We start from the raw sequence: 22,937 nt of genomic DNA on the forward strand, positions 1-22,937 counted from the left end.
ACTGAAGCAGAGGCCATGGAGGACCACTGCTTGCTGGCTTCTTCACTTGGCTTTCTTATATACCCCAGGATGACCTGCGAAGGGGTGGCACTGTCCACAGTGGGCTGGGCCCTTCCACATCAATCATCAATCAAGAAAACCGCCTTACAAGTTTGCCTACAGGCCAATCTAATGGGGGCATTTTCTGAATAACTCTAGCTTGTGTCAAAAACACAAAACAAACAAACAAACAAGCCAAATGGAATCTAAGTAGCACAATAGTGCTTACTGCCTCATCTTAATTAATTTCCCCCTTGCAGTTTCTACTTTATGAAAAAGATTATGTTAGATCCCGGGAATAAGTCAAAGAAAAGAAACAAGGGTATAGGCTTGAATGAAGGTCCCCAGTTTGAAGAGACACGGAAAGCCCAGAGCTTTTCCTTTAACTTCTGAACACCCATGGCCTAGACTGGCGTGTGTGTGTGTGTGTGTGTGTGTGTGCGTGTGTGTGCGCGTGCGTGTGTGCGTGTGCGTGTGTGTGTGCGCGTGTGCGTGTGTGTATGTGCGTGTGTGTGCGCGCGCATGTGTGTGTATGTGCGTGTGCGTGCGTGTGTGTATGTGTGTGTGTGCGTGTGTCTAAGAGGGGAGGGTGAGAAAGGGAAAGAGACAGAGAGAAACTTCTCTTTCATCCAAGCTTTATCTGCTTCCTGGGCTGCTCCCACGCTTGACTAGAACACTCCCGAGTTTGTGTCCTCTCCTTGAAGCAGGGGAAATGTGATTTTTTTGTCTGGTACTCATCAGTGCCTTCTACAACTCTGTGAACGGTTATTTTGCACAAATGGATGTCCTAGTCTTGTGTAACTTCTGCTTCAAATTCCCCTAGAGTGAGAAATCCATGGAGTCTGCAAAAAGGGCAAGACATTTATTAGTGATCAAAGCCATCACAGTATGGGAGAGTTATCGTGGGGTCCTGGAAAGCCGAGCTATGATCCACATTGTTCTTCCTCCTGGTCCATCTCAGCATCTGAAAACCACAAAGAGAGAGAGAGAGAGATGCCTACTGCATCCCAGGTCTTTAGAGTCCAGGAGGCCATGCCCCAGGGACATGTATTTCAAGGTCCTAGGCAGGTGGAGCAGTTACCTACTGCCTCTCGGGGTGGTGCGTCAAGGTCATAGACAGAACAGCTACTCCCTGCATCCCTCTATTCTTTCATGTTGTAACTTGTGTTTCAGAGCCTCCTGTTACTACCTCTGTTTCAGTGCCCCCTGCTCTCTCATGTTACACACGCCTCCTTTCTCCCTTGTACTTATGCAGAAGCCAGCTGCCCAGTGCCCATAGTCTCAGAATAGAGCTCTAACCAAAGATTAAAAGAGTCTTTGCTCATATAGAGCTCACAGCCTTGGGGGACAGATAAAGCTAGCCAAATGTCTTAGGATTTCCATTGCTGTGGAGAGACACCATGACCACAACAACTCTTATAAAGAAAACATTTAATGGGGTGGCTGACAGTTTCAGAGGTTTAGTTCATTATCATCATGGTGGGACATGGTAGAATGCAGGCAGGCATGGTACTAGAGCTGAGAGTCCTGCATCTTGATCTGTAGGCAACAGGAAGTGAACTGATACACTGGGAGTGGCTTGAGCATATATGAGACCTCAAAGCCTGCCTCCACAGTGACACACTTCTTCCAACAAGGCCACACCTACTTCAACAAAGCCATACCTCCTAATAGTGCCACCCCCTGTGAGCTTATGGGGGCCAATTACATTCAAACCACCACACCAAACCATCAAACACACAAAAATACAACCCAGAAATGTGCTACTGTGTCAGCTTTAGTTGTATAACAAGTTATAAAACTGAGTGGCTTACAAAATGCATTAGGTGGTTCAGGAATGGGATGGATAGTAGTTCTTTGGTTCTGTTCAGCTGGACTCTTTCCTGCCTTTCTCTCCAGGTGGTGAGTCTGCTAGTAGTGTGTAATCTCATTAAATGCTGTGGTTGGATATGGTTTGAGTGTGCCCTCCAGTAGCACATGATGTGAAGGCTTGGTTTGCTCCTTAATGTGTGGTGAGAGATGTAGAAATTTGAGATGAGGAGCCTAGGGGGATAATGTTGGGCCATGGAGACTACCACTCTTGGAAGGGATTAAAGTGATTTTTTTTGGTCCATTATTATTAGTTGTGTTTTTTTTGTTATTGTTGTTTTGTTTTTTCTTTTTTACTCTTTGGTTCTTTGCTCCTTGGGGGGCCCACCATCCAGCTCCCAAATAAATACATGGAGGTTTATTCATTCTTATGAATGCCTGGCTTTAGCTTGGCTTGTTTCTAGCCAGCTTTTCTTAAATTAGCTGTCTACCTTTTGTCTCTGGGCTTTTTATCTTTCCCTATTCTGTATAACTTTCTTTACTTCTTACTCCATGGCTTGCTATGTAGCTGGCTCCTGGTGTTCTCCTCCTTCTCTTGCTTCTTGATCCTCTCTTCCCAGATTTCTCCTTCTATTTATTCTCTCTGCCTGCCAGCCCCACCTATCCTTTATCCTGCCTAGCTATTGGCTGTTCATCTCTTTATTAGACCAATCAGGTGTTTCAGGCAGGCAAAGTAACATAGCTTCACAGAGTTAAACAAATGCAACATAAAAGAATCCAGTACGTTTTTGTATCATTAAACAAATATTCCACAGCATAAATGAATGTAACACATCGTAAAATAATATTCCACAACATTTAGTTGTCTGGAGAGGGTTGTTACACAGAGTGTGGCCCCACCTGGATGTGATCTTTTCCATCCACGCATGTGGCTGCCATTGTGACCAAATCTGCTAAAGGGAGTCTTTTAGAGCAGAGCCGCTAGCACCATGCCCTTGAATATCCGGAACTGTGAACCAAATAACCCTTTATTTGTGTACATTTGCCAGCCTCAGGTATTTTTTTTAAACAAGGCTTATCTATTTATTTATTTATTTATTTATTTATTATGTTTATGTGTGTTCATGTGTCTCTCTTCAGTTTATGTGCACCATGTATGTGCAGGAAGGCCAGAGAGGGCATGGATTTCCTTGGAACCCGAGTTTCAGGCTACTGTGAGCCACCATGTAAGTTCTGGGAATGAAATCAAATCCTCTGTAAGAGCAATAAGCACTTCTAACTGAACCATTGCTCCAGCCCTGTAGCCTCAGGTATTTTACAACAGTAATGTAAAGTAGACAACTGCAGGTGGCCTAACTAACATGTCACGCTGTAGGAGCCTGTCAGCAGAGGCATCATGTTTTTTATTTCAGCAGGTTAGCCAGGATTCTTCATATAGCCTCTTTCTAAAGTAACAAGCAATGTAGTGGTATTTGCTCCGCCCGTCATCTTGGGCTATCCAGCCCGGTAGAGGCGGTGCTTCTTGCCGGCACATGTGACTTCTTGACTTCTTGCCTGCATACATGTCCTCTTGAAAGGAAAGAAGGAGGGGCCACACTGCCCTTGGCATGATCAGACACAGGGCGTGCATTCACTCCTGGGCAGAACAGAGGACCATTTCCGCTGTTTACTCAGTTCTGTATTCATGAGTCCATTTCCCCAATTTATATCTTAATAAATCCCAATTACCCACTACACAGACTCATGTAATTGACCTTAACTGTTGGAGCCCACTAGGTTTCCTAGTGGCTGTACCCAGCAGGACTGTATAACAGGTTGATTGGACCACGGGCCTGGGTACCAGGTGACTGTAACTAGCAATGGAGAGGTCTTTTGCTTCACCCCTTGGCATTATTATAAATAGACCTTTGGAATACAGTTCTGGGCCTGTGGATAAGGATCCAGGCTCACCCGAGTCTATCCTGTGTTTTCTGTTTCTCTCTTCTCTATTTCTAACTAAGTCTCTTATTCCTCATTCCTCAAGAGTTCCTGAGGTAAATAAGTGTGGAGGCTGGTCCCCACACTTAACAAAGCAAGACATGGTGAGCCCCACTGTACACATGCCTTTAAAGTGTTTGCATTTGTCATATATGCCTCTACACTATTGGTTGATGTAGGTCACATGGTCCAGACCAGAGTAGCACACTAATTATCAGGGACCTGGGTAGTGGCTGCTTCTGTTTGCCAATCTATGTGTCTAAGTTAGGGTTTCTGTTGCTGTGAAGAGACAACATGGCCACAGCAACTCTTATAAAGGAAAACATTTAATTGTGGTGGCTCACTTACAGTTCACAAGTTCAGTGCATTGTCATCATGGTGGGGCATGGTGGTGTGAAGGCAGACATGGTGCTGGAGAAGTAGCTGAGAGTTCTAAATCTTGCAGGCAACAGGAAGTGAACTGTCTCACTGGGTGTGGCTTGAGCATATATGAGACCCCAAAACCCGCCTCCACAGTGACACACTTCCTCCAACAAGACCACACCTACTTCAACAGTCCACACACTCCCTTTGAGGGCCATTGTCTTTCAAACCACCACACCATGTATTGAGTGGATCTACCCACATGGCACCAAGAGAGCATGTACTTAAAGCAGAGCTTTGGTTTGACCTACTTGAAGAATTTCACCGAAAAAGAGTCCTGAACTAAGACTCAAAGAATAAGAAGGTGAAAAGGGGCTTAAAATTTGGCCAATGAGAGGGACAGCATAGGCAAATTGTCTCCTTCTCACAGCAGTTCTTATCTCTCTCCAGAACTGCAAATCTCAGAAAATTACACCATTTTTCAAGCAACAGGTCAGGTAAAAAACCTAGGAGTTACTGTTTCTTTTCTCTAGCCACACTGGCCATTTCCATATGTCCTACCTTCAAAAGCGTATTGTGATTCACTTCTTCATTTCTTATATATAGCCTTTTTAATTCACCCTTATCACCACCTCCCATCATCATTTACCATCCTCCTCAAGACCACTGCTATGCTTAAGTAAGCTAAGTGCATGCACACTAGTTATGGAGAAATAGTCATGTTCCATATCCTAGATTTACTATTCCTAAACTCTAGCATTTTAAGTAAGGTGGAAGGACAGAACATACCCACAAATGGATTATTATTAAAAACTATTTTAAGCCCCTATTTTGGATTTTAGAGGTGATAATACACTTTAAATTAGAATTTTTGTAATTTAAAAATGTAATTATTTTGTTAATCTAAGCTTTTTCTCTCACTTCCCTGGTCTTACTTAATGAGTGAACAAACAATGTCAGAATATCTTTCTTAGCATGCCCCCAAACCTGGAGCTCATCCCTAGCTCCTAACTCCCCTTCCCAAAGAAAAACAAATGAACACAAAATGTTAAATGATCAATTATAGTGTATTTTATTTAACTGCTAACAGTGAGTTAAGACGAGTCCTTGTACAATAGGTTAAACAAATTGCTTTAATGGCGATGTGTAGTACTAAACATTTTCCCTACCAGAGACATTTTTTTTTTTAACTAAATTCCTGGCTTTGGGTTTGTTTTATGACTGACCTATCCAGTTTATTGTGTTGGAACTATCACTTAAAACATGGTAGGGTCACTGATGGGTATGCAACTGCAGGCAATGATTCCCCTCTCCCAGAATTTATCAGGGGCACATAGTTCAGCAGCGAGAGGTCTCCTGAGCTTCTTCTCCATCCGTGCATGATTGTTGACAGGCCCATTCTTGGTGTAGCCAACTGTACTGCTGTGAGTTCGTGATTGCAATAGCTGTATTTTGCATAAAGGTTGGCATTTTACAGCCCTTCTCCCTATTATCTAGCTCTTATATTCTTTGTACACCCTCTTCTGCAATGTTCCCTGAGCCTTAGATGGATAGTATAAATGCCTTGATGAGGGCTGACAACTCATCTGTCATTTATTCTCAGAATCTTGTGCAGCAATCTGTCTCTGTACTCATCAGCATTCATTGCTGGGGGATGCTTCTCTGATTAGGATGAGAGTAGCGTTTGTCTGGGGCTATAAACATTAATATATAGAAGGCAATTTGATACCATATCAATTTAGCTAAACAACAGTATTCAATTCCCCTCTGGGACCTATGAACTCATCCACCATGCATTTAGAGTACCAGGAATTGATTCCCTTCTGTGAAGTGGAACTCATATCAAACCAGAGAGTAGCTGGTGGCCCCATAACAGCACTGCCACTGTTGTACAGTGAGCATGTCTTCCCTGGAAGGTTGGGCTCATGGTTCATATGGTTCACAGTTGGGTAAGACCTTTGTAAGACCTTTGATACTTTTATCCTTCAGGTGCCTGCTCAGCGCCATCGGGGCCAGGAAAGCTAACTGGCACAGAGGAAGCTTCCAGCTTAGTTCCGGCTTGATTTCTATCTATTGTGCAGCTAACTTCTGCAATAAGGTCTTATCATCTAGTTGTGGGGGAAACCAAGAGGAATGGCAAAAACCTGTATGATTTTTGGTATTATCTCTGGAATCTTATTGACCAATGACTCATAACAAAGTATCCTACCCCAGCACCAAGTTTTTGCTACAAGCCGCAGGAATATGAAGTAGGGATTCAGCTGTATATAGTAAAGCTATACCTGGAAGAATCAAGGAATTCTTCCAGAGGAACCCAAATCTCAAGGAGTATTTGGTGTTATTTGGCTTTTTATATATCAGCTGTTTCCTGCTATGAATTTCATGTGTGCTCATAACTTACCCAAGAACTTTTAACAGTGTATTTATCTGAAATACCTCTCAAACTCCTAGGCCAAAATGGCAGACAGAATAAACCTTTCAGACCAACTGCTGATCTGAATTAAGGTAAACCCCCTTATGGAGACACTGCCTAGCATAGCTGTGTTTCTTGTGCAATGACACTCAGACCCCCCTTCCTCTCACAGCCCAAGTGCATTCCAGAACAATTGACTCAGAACAAAAGGATTTTTGCACACCAGGTGCAATGTAGCCATGAGGCAGGTTTCCTAGCTCAGAGCAGAGTTGCCCTGCCCGACCAGGAAGCAGCAGGGCAGAGTTTTTTGGAGATTGTAGATGGATTGGGTCAGGTCAGGAGGGTAGGAGAGGAAGGAATGAAAACGGACGGAGGAACGGAGGATGAAGATGAGATTGAGAGCAAAAGAGCTTAGTTAGGACTAGACAATGAGAGGACAGGAAGAGAAAGGACAGAGAGGAGCCGAGTGTGAGGACAGAACTGAAGCTGTAGACTTTTGTCTTAGAGGAATAAAGTGGATGGACAAAGGAGCATGGTGCCCATAGCTTCCTTTCCCTCAGATTATTCTGACCATTAGTAGTGTCTCTTCTGGGTCCCTGGGAAGGAAACTACAGAGGCTGGATCTCAATAATTTCTGATAAGTTTTTTTCTTTAATCATCTTTGTCATCTAGAAGCAGCCATTACCCAGCCCTACAGTGTGTCTCCCTTCAAATGCCTTAAAACATTTATATTTTTAAAGTGTTACAAGATAGTACTCTCCACATGGCTTGTTCTAGGAAGGGATATAGGGACTCCCTCTAGTGGGAAGTTTTGTACATAAACTTATTTGGTCCAATACTACCAGCCAAGGAGAAAGACTGATACTGGATACTTTTTCATGATGAGTTTTAAATAGAAATGACCTGAAATTGACTTTCTTCTCAGAACAGTGGGTAGGGGGTGTGCTTAGGTAACTAGGCACAAGGGCTTTGATAAGCTCTCATTTCTGTGACAAGGAATTCAGTTCTGGTGTCAGCTTGCTCACACACATTGGCATGTGTCTGAATCTCCTGGAATGGATGTTAAAATGCATATTCTCAAGCCCTAGAATTTATGACTAAAGAGGTCTGTGGTGAGTCCAGGGATGTGCATAATAATGTTTTTTTAGGGTGACTCTGGTTCTTCTTGTGCAGGAAACAAGGTTGGGTGTGAGGGTGATCCCAGGTTAATTCAGTCGATCTGCCTGGGCAGGCAGGTGATCCATTCCTCTCCCACTTGTCTCTCTGGTCCCTCCTCAAGACCTTCCTGACACAGGAGAGAGGAAGATTGCTTTTTGGTCAAGGCTATATGAGTAGTTGTACTCTTACTAGAACCTCCACACAAGCTCCCAGGGACCATGCTTTTGGAACAGTGGACAGTCTTGCATTCTCACAGCTTAGCCATGGGATTGTTGTGAAGATTAGTAGAAACATTCATTGTTAAGTGCTTACTGTGATATCTGCTACAGTAAGCACTCCACATAGTTAGCTCCTACTACTATCATATTTATCAATGGAAAAAGAGGCTAGAGGCCATGAATTTGATAGAGAGCAAGGTACAAGGCATGTGGGGTGGGGGATGGGGATAAAGTACATGCGAGGACTGGAGGGAGAAAAGTGAAAAGGGGAGCGTGATGTAATTGTATTTTGATTAAAAATAAAAATACATATATGGTTCTGGGTTCCATTCTAAGCAACACAATAAACAAACAAATAACTGTTAAAAAAACTATTAGCATTTTAAAAATTCTAAGTATAAGCTAGAACTTTTAAATAATATTATGCAGTTTATTATGTTGTTATTTGAGTTATATTGGCAATTTTACTTATCACTGAGGCCTTTGTGCCTAATAGTGTAAGCACTATTAGCAGTTACTATCATTCTTCTATTTGTATATTAATCTTTTGAATATTCATTAAAAGTACACATATGGTGCATGGCAAAAAGAAGTAAGAACCAATTGAAGATCTCTCAGTGGTTAAATTGGAAAGAGTCTGAACAAGAAAATAAAGTAGTTATGGATTATAACCCAAAGCAAAAGATGAATATCTCTGAATCCATGTCGAGATAAAACAACACTTGAATAAATATGTAAGTATTGAGATAAGTGGAGAAACTAGAAATTGCCTGTGCATAAGAACTCCATAGGATGTGTATAGACATACTGTCTTCAAGCAGGCTGAGTAAAACTGCCCCTCCTATGGACAGACAAAACCAGTATGGTACATGAAAAAGGAAGAGAGGTGCTCTATAGTAGAGAAACATGACAAACTGTCTCAACCAGGGGTCCAGTGTCAATACTGACAGAGAAAGGAGGTGCTATGAGTATGTAACACATAAACATTTATATATAACATTATATACAACTGTAGCACAAATCTTAAAGAGTCTTATTAATAAAATCAAACCTGAGGCCAGTTATTGGGATGAATGCTGGAAGATCAGAGAAGCAGAACAAGCCACAGCTACCTCACCTTGCCAATTCCTCAGCTGATCCTGTTTCCTCAGACTGGATGCCTGAGTCCTCATCCAGAATGAATCTCAGCTGAACTGCTGCTTGAAAGCCTGAAAGCTTAACCAGCTTCTAGTTTCTGGTCCTCACGCCTTATATATCTTTCTGTTTTCTGCCATCACTCCCTGGGATTAAAGGCTCACTTCTTGGGATTAAAGGCGTGAGTCACCATGCCTGGCTGTTTCCAGTGTGGCCTTGAACTCACAGAGATCCAGAGGGATTTCTGCCTCTGGAATCCTAGGATTAAAGGTGTATGCTACCACTGCCTATCCTCTATGTTTAATATTGTGGCTGTTCCATTCTCTGACCCCAGATAAGTTTATTAGGGTGTACAATATTTTGGGGAACACAATTCTACCACAGATAACGATGAAGACGGGACAAGAGAGACGGCTGAGCAGTCAAGAGCACTGGCTGCTCTTCCACAGGACATAGGTTTGATTCCCAGCACCCACAGAGCCGCTCACAACCGTCTGTAACGGCATTCCCAGCGTATCTGATGCCTTCTTCTTGCCCCCATGTGCACCAGATATACACACAGTGCACAGACACACATGTAGGCAAGACAATCATACACATTAAAAATACATAAAACCCACAGTGGAAATGGTATCACACACTTGTGGTCTTTGACTTCCAAGCTGATTATCCCACTGTAATCATGAGAAAAGCATCAAATGGATCCCAGCACAGGGATATTTTTCAGCATTACTGACTGAGTAGTACTCCTCAACAACTTTCAAGGTCATCAAAAACTGAGAGGATCTAAACTGAAACATGAGATATGAGAAGGACACGAAATTGTGGATGAATCCTGGAATAGAAAATGCACATTAAGAAGCAGATGTGAAAAAAGGCATGAAACAAAGCAAAGCCCTTTGAGTTTTAGAAGTAAACTGCCACATCACAGGTTCGTTAGAAAGTCTCATCACTGCTAAGAGACATTTAAAAATGCCTATAAAACGCTACTATTAGGGTTTTCCCCTTCCCTCCCTTCCTTCTCTGTCCCCTCTCCCAAGTAGGAAGGTAGGTAAAACCTGCCACAAATGTGTGCACACACAGTGATCAGAGAGGCAATCTTATCAAAACAGGATGTGTGTGTGTGTGTGTGTGTGTGTGTGTGTGTGTGTGTGTGGTGGTCACAGGAAAACCTCCGGTGTTGGTCCTAACCTTCTACTTTGTTTGGAACAGGGTTTCTTTGTTGTTAGCCACTGTGTCCTCCAGGCTAGCTGGCCCATACACTTGAGGAGGATTTCCCTGTCTTCACCTACCTCACTGTAGGAATGCTGGGATTACAACACCCAGCTTTGTGGGAACACTGAGGATCCAGTCTCCACTCCTCACATTTGCACAGCAAGGGATTAACCACAGGGCTGTCTTTCATGTTGTTAATAATCAAAAGTCCTAGATAAGATAAACTCCTCCCTTGAATGGTAAATTCACACTCTGACCATTACTTCTTACAATCTCAACAATCAATCTGTTTTAAAAGTGCTACATCTCATGCTGGGCTGTGGTAGCACACACCTTTAATCCCAGCACTCAGAGGCAGAAGTAGGCAGATCTCTGAGTTTGAGGTCAGCACTCAGAGGCAGAAGTAGGTAGATCTCTGAGTTTGAGGTCAGCCTGGTCTACAAGTGAGTTCTAGGACAGCCAGGGCTACACCGAGAAACCCTGTCTCAAAAAAACCAGAAAAAAGTGGTATGTCTCCTTTCCATGTGTGTTTTAAAATATTTCTGCCTCATGTATGAGGAACAAATTGCTAAATGGTCTTATTAATAGAAAACCCAGAGCCAGATATTGAGGTGAAAGCTAAAAGATCAGAGTAACAGAACAAGCCACAGTCAACCTCACCATACCAACTCCTCAGCCTCCAGAGCAAGACTTTCTGTTTATTCACGCCATATATTCCTTTCTGTGCCCTGCCATCTTCCTTCCTTCCTAGTGCTGAGATTAAAGGCGTGTGTCACCATGCCTGGCTCTGTTTCAAGTGTGGCCTTAAACTCACAGAGATCCAGACGGATCAGATCTCTGTCTCCCGAGTGATAGGATTAAGGGTGTGTGCCACCACTGTCCTGCCTCTATGTTTAATCTAGTGGCTGGCTCTGTCCTCTGATCCCCAGATAAGTTTATTAGGGTACACAATATAGTGGGGTATACAATATGTCACCACACATGTATGCATTTATGTCTCCTGTTGGCAAATGGCCAGTGAGACCAGATACTCAGCTTAAAAATATTTTTTTACTTTGGTTTATTTATTTTTATTTTATGTTTTGGTATTTTGCTTGCATGGATGTCTGTGCACCACCTGCATATCTGGTGCCCATAGAGGCCAGAAGCTGCCAGATCCCCTGGAACTGGGATTACAGATAGTTGTGAGTCACTGTGTGTGTGCTGGGAATGGGAGTGGGGTCCTCCGGAAGAGGAGCCAGTGTTAACCACTGAGCCATCTCTCGAGCCTGGGCATAGCTTTGTGAAAACAGAGTATCATGGGTGAAAGCTTGATTCAGTCATAACTCTCTTTGCCTTCATACTTTTGACCTAAAGACTAAAATTCTAAAATGATTTGTTTGACATAATGTGCTCCTTGTACTGGGGGAAGTTTCATGTGGTTTACAGACAGGGATAGCCTCAAGATTTCTTCAGACTCTAATGAACACCCTGCTTCTAGATGCCCGTCATGGAATTAGGAGTCCTTTCATTTGTCAGACTGTGTCTAGATCTGTATTCTGGAAGGAAATCACATATTCAAATACTTCTCAGAAATATTCTTCTCAATGTAGATGTAATAGTATCAGACCAAAAGATTCATTATTCAGAATGTAATCCCAATTATCTTCTTTAAAATTCTCTCATATTTATTCCTTTTTTATTACTAAGGAAGTTATAACACTTTTGACAAAAATGAAAAATAAAAATGGAAAACGCCAAGCACCCCAAATGGCTCACACTTCTTCCCAGCCCTAGTCGTAAGTACTTGGGTGATGAATAAGCACAGCTTGTATCTCTGCCCTGCTTGTTGGTAGACTGTATCCATGCAGACACCGAGGCTGTGCAGTTTACCCCGAGAGCCCAGGAACCAGTTGTAGTAAATTGATATGCTTCTCAGACATGGAGCACTCGCTAGAATGCAGGTGTGTGTGTGTGTGTGTGTGTGTATTTTTAATTTGCTTCTTTATATTTCAAACAGGTAAGTGCATTTATGTGGTCTGTTTAATGGTATTTGCTTCAGGATTTACTTTTATTTATTGGAAAGCCCTTCCCCTGCTTTTCCTGTGTAACTTTTATAAGGTTTCATTGTATGTGATTCACCTTTTAATGTACCTGTTTGTTCCAAGCTATAGGATAACAGTCTTATATTTTTATTCCTAACTGCTCATTTTTCCTTGCACTCTTGATTTAACAATCTGTACATTTCTTGGAAATTTGTGGCTTCATGTATTTCTTATTGGTCTCAAAGACTCCTCTAAAGCAACTAAAAAGGAGAAGCATATGTTCAGAGAAATAGGACCAGGATCTTAAGCATTTCAAAATGGTTGTTTTTTAAAATGCTTTTTTTAACTTTTGATTTTTGTTTAGCTGTAGACTTATGTTTACTCGTTCCTCCCTCCCTCCCTCCTCCCTCCCTCCCTCCCTCCCTCCCCTTTGCTTTTTTGACAATTTCTCTCTAGCTTGTGTTGGACTCAAACTCCCTATGTGGCCGAGGATGAGCTTGAACTTCTGAACCTTCTGCTTCTGTCTCCTGAGTGCTGGGTCACATGTGGCACCACCATGCCTGGTTAATGTGGTGCTGGTGACTGAACCCAGAGCCTCAAGCATGCTTGGTAAACACTCCACAACTTAGCTACATCCCTGTATCTCATCTTATTTTATTTTTGACTAATACATACCTTTAAGTATTTATAGATACAGGATGATGTTTTGATACATGTACACATTGTATACTGATCAAATTAGTTTATTTAGCATATCCATCCTCTCAAGCATTTGCTTGATTTTCTCTAGAGTATCCATGTAGCTTGTATTTTCATGTTGTTTGTAATTACTTTTATAGGAGAGGAGTTTTTAATTGTAGGTCCTAGTATGAATGTGTTTTTATATATAATGCGAGGTATTTGTGCCAAATAATTTGTTGAATTTTTCATCACCTTTCCTTTCTAGTAATTTCCCTCTGTTCTACTTACTTTGAAATATATTGTTGTTGCTATAATTACCTTACTATATAGAAAACACCCTGCTCTTCCCCATTGCACAGTTGACTTTAGGAATGCTGACTTTGCTAGGTGTAGAAGAGAGTCATTTGCTCACATTTGTATCACAGAAGAGATGTGCAGAGGTGGGCTGTATGGTGCAGAGGTGATCTGTAGAGGCTCCACAAAATGTTACACCAAGAAAACTTCTTTCAGATGTTGCAACAGAATTTCAGTTCAGATACTACACCAGATTTTTGGTTTCTGACAATTTTTGAAAAACTGGAAGAATTAAGAGAAAGGCTATTAAAATATACGAAGTTGGGAGAGGTTGCAGTGGTGGATATGAGTGGAGTTAGTGTGAGGAGTAGGGGTGTGTGAGCATGGTTAGAATATGGTCAAAGTACACTGTAAACATGTATGCAATTCACAGAAAAAATAAAATATTACAGTTTGTTTTTTAAAGCTTTCCTATAAAGGTCTATGGCCCTTTAAGGGCTTAAAAACTGTCTCAAGGAACAACTGGCTTACATGTCCTCAGTCAAATGTTGACTCTGTGGCTACACCAAGCTTCAGAGGAAGCTAGAGTCTATGATCTAATAGAAGACTTGAATTATCAGGATAAAATTGGGGTTCTATTAACAAATAGGGACATGTGGCTCTGGAATGGATGACAGCATTCTCTGATACTCCTACCAATGTGCAGAGTCCTTGGTAGGCTTTATGTCCCATGGACTTCTCTGTTGTATAGGGATTTTTGTATTTACTTGGAGTTCTTTTCCATGAGTTTTTAGAGATCACCTAAATGTTGCATTGTTTTTCTTGAGATGATATGAACAAACACCTCTTCAGCTAGACAGAGTCCAATGGCAGATCAAAGAAATGATTCTATCCAAGTTCAGCTTGATGAAACAATGAATTTATTGTTCTCACTTACCAGAGTGTGGGTGAGCATTGTGGCTATTCTTGGTTTTCAAATTGACTGCATCCAGAATTAACCAAAACCCCAAGATGGAGGGACATATCTCTGAGGTATTTTTGATTAATTTTAAGAGGAAAGATCCATTACTAATCTGGATCTTTGAGCTGTGGAGTCACATCTTTAATCCAGATCTTTTGAGGTGGGAAGACACACCCCTAATCTGGGTCACACCTTCTGCTTGGAAGCATACATAAGGACATAGAAGAAGGAAGTGTTTGCTCTTTGCCTGCTTGCTCTCACCTTACTGGCAAAGCCATTCCTTCACTGGCATTAGAACCCACTTCTGGATTCTGGTGTGTGCTAAAGACCAGCTGAAACATTGAGTCTCTAAACAATTACTGGATTCTTGGACCTTCCATACATAGACAACCATTGTTAGATTTGCTGGACCACAGCCTGTAAGTCATTTTAATAAATCTCAGTATACACACACACACACACACACACACACACACACACACACACACACACGTGTCTGTGTGTGTGTCTGTGTGTGTGTGTGTGTGTGTGTGTGTGTATGTATATTCTATCAGGTCTGTTACTCTAGAGAACCCTGACTAATACAGTGAGGGTATTTACCCTAATGAACACAGATGACTCAAAAACAGCTGCATTCCCTCAAAGCCCACCCAAGCATAGATGGCAACTCATGAAGCTATATTATTGGAGTCCCCAAACTTTCACCTCCTGTATACTATATATAATCTTTTTTTTTTTTTTTTTTGGTTTTTCGAGACAGGGTTTCTCTGTGTAGCTTTGTGCCTTTCCTGGAACTCACTTGGTAGCCCGGGCTGGCCTCGAACTCACAGAGATCTGCCTGGCTCTGCCTCCCGAGTGCTGGGATTAAAGGCGTGCGCCACCACCGCCCGGCTACTATATATAATCTTATACAGCACCGCCCCCAAACTATTTGCAGCTGGGCAAGATTACATGGGACTAGGTATGTGTTCCTAAGTGGTTGGAATCTAGATGAGGGTCTGATGACTTTCCATGTCCTAGGAGGGAATGTTGATAAACTCAATGTGTGTCTCCCATGAGTGGTAGTTGTTCTTATTTTAGGATGGCAACCACTATTCCATGCTCTGAGGCTGGAGTTCCATAACACATGTCTCTTATGCCTTTGGTCTCTCTCTTCCAGACCAGATAAAATCTGTTCATGGGGACATCACTGACTATGATGTGCCAATTGAGCTACTGTTATCATCCCTGAATGAAACCTCTGACTCCAAGTATAGACAATGAAATCATCTGGATGGGCTTGCAAGACAATCATGGGATGGGCTTGCAAGACAGTCATGGTTGATTGAGTCCTTTTTTTTAATTAAGAAAATGTTTTCATTCCTTTTACACACCAATCAGAGATCCCCCTCTTCCCTCCTCCCACCCGCTGTAGGCCCCCCCCAAACTACCCCACTCCCCCCACAAGAAGGCAAGGCCTCCCATGGGGAAGCACATCCAGCAGAGACAAGTCCAAGCCCTCCCCCTGCCCAAGGCTGCCTGAGGTGTCCCATCATAGTAGTGGGCTCCAAAAAGCCCCCTCATGCTCCAGGTATAGATTCTGATTCTACCACTAGGGGGCGCCCCAAGCAAATCGAGCTACACAATTGTCTTGCCACACAGAGGGCCTAGTGTAAAGCAGGCTCCAAAGCCATCCAACTTTCATGAGTTCCCACTAGTTTGGTTTGGTCGTCTCTTCACGTTTCCTCATCATGATCCTGATGCACTTGCTCATAGAATCCCTCCTCTCTCTTTCCAACTGGACTCCTGGAGCTCTGCCTGGTGTTTGGCTGTGGATCTCTCCATCTGCCTCTATCAGTCATTGGAGAAGAGCTCTGTGATGACAGTTAGGGTATTCACCAGTCTGATCCCTGGGGTAAGCCAGTTCAGTTCAGGTACCCTATCCACTATTTCTAGTAGTCTAAGCTGGGGTCATCCTTGGGGAATTCCTGGCACCTTCCCCAGCACCTGGTTTCTCTCTATTCCCCATGATATCTCCATCCATCATGGTATTTCTCTCATTGCTTTCCCACTCCATCCCTGTTCTAGTTCAACCATCCCATTCCTTTATGTTCTCATCCCCCATCACTTATCCTCCATTGCCAACCACTCACTGCCAGTTCACTTATGGAGATCTCATCTATTTCCCCTTCCCAGGGCGATCCATGCATCCCTCTTTGGGTCTTCCTTGTTAGCTAGCTTCTCTGGAGTTGTGGGTTGTTGTCTGGTTATCCTTTGCTTTACTTCTAGTATCCACTTATGTGTGGGTACATACCATGTTTGTCCTTCTGAGTTTGAGTTACCTCACTCAGGATATTTTCTAGTTCCATCTAGAAATTTGCCTGCAAATTTCATGATGTCATTGTTTTTTCTCTATGGAGTAGTACTCCATTGTGTATATGTACCACATTTTCATAATCCATTCTTCAGTTGAGGGGCATCTAGGTTGTTTCCAGGTTTTGGCTATTACAAATAATGCTGCTATGAACATAGTTGAGCATGTGTCCCTGTGGTATGATTGAGCATTTCTTGGGTGTATGCTCAAGAGTGGTATAGCTGGGTCTTGAGGAAGATTGATTCCCAATTTTCTGAGAAACTGCCACATTGATTTCCAAAGTGGCTGTACAAGTTTGCACTCCCACCAACAGTAGAGGAGTGTTCCCCTTTCTCCACATCCTCTCCAATATAAGCTATCTTCAGTGTTTTTGATCTTAGCCATTCTGACAGGTGTAAGATGGTATCTCAGAGTCTTTTTGATTTGCATTTCCCTGATGACTAAGGGTGCTGAGCAATTCCTTAAATGTCTTTTTCAGCCATTTGAAATTCTTCCTTTGAGAATTCTCTGTTTAGCTCTATAGCCCATTTTTTAAATTGGATTGTTCAGTATTTTGATGTTTAGTTTCTTGAGTTCTTTATATATTTTGGAGATCAGCCCTCTGTCAGATGTGGGGTTGATGGAAATCTTTTCCCATAAGGTTGATTGACTCGTTCAAAGGAATGTCTTCTCTGATTCAGTTTCTTTTCTTCATTGCTACCTTCAATGAGGTTAGAGAAGTCTTTGTTTCCTCTCTAGTTCTTTAGCTGAGCAAGTCTTGGGAAAGGCTTCTTCCTGAATTTAGCTGATGGTTTGTTTATTTCATACTCTTACCTTTGAGTTTTTGAGATGGGATTTCCTTTCTCTTTTCCATGGATCCAGGCATCTGCACATGTATCTTCTGGCCTACAGCCAACTGGTTTCTTGTCTCCAGACCTACATTAATTTGTTCAGAGTGCCCACACTCATTTGCTTCATCTGGGACGTTAAGTTGCCAGGCTAAAAGATTTAAAGTGCAGCTTGATAGTGCTGAATTATTCTCAGAAAAAGGGTTTGTATTCCCATCCATATTTGTGTGAGGAGAGAATATTAGTTTCTCTGTAGCTTTTCTTTCATTGACTATCATCCATCCTTCAAAATATTACCAGTGACTTAATCTGTTTGATCCTAGTTTGCTTCTCTGTTGCTTTGATAAACACCATGTCCAAAAACAAGTTGGAGAAGAAAGGGTTTATTGTAGCGTATAGTTATAGGTTACAGTCTACCATTAAAAGGTAGACAAGGCAGAACTTGAAGCAGAAAGCACAGAGGAATGCTGATTAGTGGCTTGCTTTCTCTGGTTTGTTCAGCTAGCCTTTTTATACAGGCCAGGCCTGATTGCCTAGGGATGGTGCTGCCCACAGTGGCCTGAGCTTTCCTACATGAATTAGCAGTTAAGAAAATGCCTCACAGATATGGGCATAGGTCAAATATGATCAGGCAGTTCTTTGGTTGAGGTTCTCTAAGTTTATGTATAGTTGACAGCTGAAGTTAACTACAGCTTGTTCTCTCTCTATTTAAATCTGAATTTCTTCAAAGGCTCTGTATGGTGTTGCATCCCTGTAATCTCAGCATTCAGGAATCTGAAACAAGAGGAAGAAAAGTTTGAGGATAGCCTGGAATATGTATTGAATGACCCTGTATAAAAATAATTTTTAAAATGTCTTTAAATAGTAATGAAGTCAATCATCCTTTAAAGTATACATTTGGTAGGGCAGATAATATTGGAGTATTTTGTTTGGAAGTAGTTTCAAATTTATCAAAAAGTAAGATATAAAAACATTTCAAAGTATGTATGTAACTTTGCATTCAACTTCCTCCATTGCTAACATTCACTTGACTTCCAGGGTTTCATTCTTTTTATATATAAAATGATCATTTCAACAAATAATTTCCCATATGGGACACAAAATCAGATGTAAAGAAAGCTACACAATTAACATCCTCATATATTATTTTAACATTATTTGCTATGCTAATCTTTGAAATTCTGTGTTTGATTTAAAAAAAACACCAGTTACTTGATGATTACAATACGTCCATCAGATCTGCTTCATTGGGGGCACGAGTTGTAGTTATATTTTTTCTGTCTTGTTACAACCTGAATTTTGCTCCTTTCTTCTGTCTTCCTTTGACAGATTAACGCTCAATCTGAAGTAAAAATGTGTAGCACATCTCTGGAAACCCAAGAGGTCTAAAGAAGAGTCAGCAGCAGGTTATGTGTAATTTCTTGGCACTGTTAAAAACTGCACTGATCATGCAGTCACCCAAACTGAGTCCACTTATTACAGAATCTTCATTAGCTTCTTTGTTTACTCTTGTATATCTATGAATCTCTTTCTCTGTAATTATTTTTGACCCAGGGTTTCTCTATGAAGCTCAAGCTTGCCTTAGTGTCCCAAGTGCTAGGATTCTGTGTGACACTACCACAGTAGCTCAAAATTTTACTGGACCTTGAGGTCTACCTGTGTTAAACCCCTTTTCTTTTAAATATTTTCATGTATATTTAATAATAAGAATAAAATTTCTGTTGGATCCACAGAAAATTACTGCATTAATTATTGTCTTAATTTGCTACTCTTCTGCTGTGATAAAACACTGAGCAAAAGCAACATGGAGAAGAAAAGGTTTATTTGGCTCACATGCCATGATCAGAGGCTGTTGTGGAAGGGAGTCAGGACAAGAACTCAAGCACGGGCAGAGGCAGGAGCCAAGGAGGAAAGCCACTTATTGGCTTGTTCTCCCTGGCTTTCTCAGCGTGCTTCCCTGTACAGCTCAGGAGTGGTACTGCTGGGATGGGCCCTCCTACATCAGTCACTAATTAAGAAAATGCTTCCACAGATGTGCCTACAGGTCAGTCCAATGCAGGCAAGTCCTCAGTTGATGCTCTCTTTTCCTGGGTGACTCTAGTTTGTACCAAGTTGACAAAAGCTAACCAGTACTATTGTCTTGTCACTTTAGCTCACTTTACTGTGGAATGCTTTCACAACTTTCTTCTCTCTTTTTTTATGTCTTTAATATTTTATAAGAATATAGTTTCTACCTCCCCCACCCACATTTTAAAGTAATTGTTTATCATTTCATTTTGTACTTGTCTAATGCTTCCCCCATGATATATTGGCCAATGTACAGAACACTTAATGCTTTGCCATTTGTAGCCAGAAGGTTTCTATGGTCCCAAGTTCCTCTGATCCTGCCCAGTTCCACGGACCCTCAACTGTTTATAAAATAATTATTCAGATGCTTAATATTATTTACAATTGTATGGCCTATGACAGGCTTCTTGCTAGCTAGCTCTTATAACTTAACCCATTTCTATTAATCTATGTTTTGACACATGTTCTGTGGCTTACCAGTCTGCTGGCCTGTTTTTCCTTGGGCTGCAGGCTGGTGTCTCTCCTCTCTGCCTTTCTTCTTCCTGTCTCTCTCTTCGATTTCCCACCTAGCTATAACCTGACTTGCCATAGGCCAAATGGCTTTATTTATCAACCAATCAGAGCAACACATATTCACAGCATACAGAAAGATATCCCATAGTAGTCATTATCAGGATATCATGCCCAGAGCCAAATGCTGTGACCTCACCAGTGCTGGTGGTGGTAATAGACGCATACAGTGTCTTTCATGAACATCTATATGGCAGGCATGTGCACTGAACTCAAAGATGAGGAAAATTAATGATTCATTAATAATATAATAGTCTAGGAAGGAAAAAGATGTAAACAGAAAACAGCAGTGACATATGTTGATTGGCATGAACAATGAACCAATTAAAGTAGGTAGTAACTTGGACCAGGAAAACTGTACACAGGGCTATGCTACCCAAGAACATACTTAAAAATGCTACTAGGTGTTTGAACCCATATGAAATATTGTCTTATACTCATAAAATTGTCCCTTAATGAATAAATGAAAAAGGAAATGTATCTCAAAATAGAACTGTTATCAAAATATGGTACATAGACATGTGGAAGTGACTTCTTCTTCTTCTTCTTCTTCTTCTTCTTCTTCTTCTTCTTCTTCTCCTTCTTCTTCTTCTTCTTTGTATTAGTATTATTAGTATTACTAATTATTTTAAGACAGATTTGTGTAGCCCTGGCTGTCGTGGAACTAGCTTTATAGACCAGGTTGGTCTCAAACTCAGAGATCTACCTCCCTCTGCTTCTCAAGTGCTGGGATTAAAGGTGTGTGCCATCATGCTGAATCCATATGCAACTTATAAGTATAACAAAAACATTGATTACAGAAATGTATGGCTTTGGATATTTTAGTCACTGAGGAAACGTGTGCACAGAGAAGAAGAAAGGTTCATGTAAAATTATGTAAATTTGACAGAGCCTGTCAGTGCCGATCAGACTAAGAGGTGAGTCTTTGTTCTTATAGCCAAACACCTCAACCTCTAGGCTTTGGGCCCAGGTGTACAACCCTGCACCCCCACACCACTATCCACTGCAGTCCCAGTTTCAGGCCAGCAGAGAGGTCTCCTGCAGACAGGTTAGAATAACAACCTGGAACCCACAAGTCCCACCTCTGCTAAACCCACCCACCCTCCAAGACTGCAGCTGCTCCCTGAGATAGAGCTCGCCAACCTTAATTGGACTAAGTGAACCTGCCAGTGCTGATTGAACTAAGAGCTGTTCCCTAAGACATAGAGTCCATCAGCACCCATTGGACCAAGAGCTCCCATTGGAATAAGAGTGTCAATTGGACCAATAGAGGCTCCTTTAGTCACAGACACTGCTCTTGCATCAAGTAGAGGAAGAGATGGGTAGACGCCAGTGCAAAAATACAGTCAACAACAAAAAGAACAATATGGTACCATCAGAACCTAGTGGTGCTACATCAGCAACACCTGAACATCCCAACGCAGAGGAAGCAGAAGAAATGGACCTTAAAAATGACTGTAAGAAGATGATAGAGGCCTTTAAAGAGGAAATAAAAAATTCCCTTAAAGAAATTGAGGAAAAGACAAACAAAAAATTGGAAGAAATCAATAAATCCCCTAAAGAAAGCCAACAAAAAGCAATTAAGAGGTGAAGGAAACAGTTCAAGATTTGAAAACTGAAATAGAGACAATAAAGAAGACACAAACTGAGGGAAGGATGGAAATGGAAAATCTGAGTAAATGAACAGGAACTATAGATGCAAGCATAAGCAACAGAATGCAAGAGACGGAAGAGAGAATTTCTGGTGTTGAAGATACGAGAGGAGAAATAGATTCACCAGTCAAAGAAAACACTAAAGCCAAAAAAGTCATAACACAAAATGTCCAGGAAATTTGGGACACCATAAAAAGACCAAACCTATGAATAATAGGGACAGAAGAAGGAGAAGAATACCAACTCAAAGGCACAGAAAATATATTCAACAAAATCATAGAAGAAAACTTTCCCAACTTAAAGAAGGAAATACCTATGAAGGTACAAGAAGCCCAAAGAACACCAAACAGACTAGACCCCCCTCAAAAAAGTCCCCTCACCACATAATAATCAATCCACTAAACATACAGAATAAAGAAAAAATATTAAGAGCTGCAAAGGAAAAAGGCCAAGTAACATATAAAGGCAGACCCATCAGAATAACACCTGACTTCTCAATGGAGACTCTGAAAGCCAGAAGGTCTTGGACAGATGCTATGCAGACACTAAGAGACCATAGATGCCAACCCAGACTACTGTATCCAGCAAAACTCTCAATTGCCATAGATGGAGAAAACAAAACATTCCATGATAAAATCAGATTTAAACAATACCTATCCACAAATCCAGCCCTACAGAAAGCACTAGAAGGAAAACTCCAACTAAGGAAGTTAGATACACCCATGAAAATACAGGCAATAGATAACCCCATACCAACAAATACCAAAGAAGGGAAACACACAACACTACCAACAAAAAAAAAAACAAAAACAGGAATTAACAATCATTGGTCATTAATATCTATTAATATCAATGGTCTCAATTTGCCTATAAAAAGACACAGGTTTACAGAATGGACATGAAAACAGGCTCCATCCTTCTGCTGCATACAAGAAACACACCTCAATGTCAAAGATAAATACTACCTCAGAGTAAAAGGCTGGGAAAAGACTTTCCAATCAAATGGACTTAAGAAGCAAGCTGGTGCAGCCATCCTAATATCTAATAAAATAGACTTCAAACTAAAATCAGTCGAAAGAGATTGGGAAGAACATTACATATTCATCACAGGAAAAATCCATGAAGATGAAGTCTCAATTCTGAACATTTATGCCCTAAATACAAGGGCACCCACACATGTA

General features: G+C 41.4%; 1 long non-coding RNA gene across 2 annotated transcripts in view; it reads left to right on the top strand.

Moving 5' to 3' along the window:
- LOC131903346 (uncharacterized) overlaps positions 1 to 22,937 on the top strand; it is a 71,581-nt gene that overhangs the window by 620 nt on the left and 48,024 nt on the right. The window lies entirely within an intron of this gene.

The sequence above is a fragment of the Peromyscus eremicus genome, chromosome 2 (genome assembly GCF_949786415.1).
Source record: "Peromyscus eremicus chromosome 2, PerEre_H2_v1, whole genome shotgun sequence".
NCBI lineage: Eukaryota > Metazoa > Chordata > Mammalia > Rodentia > Cricetidae > Peromyscus > Peromyscus eremicus.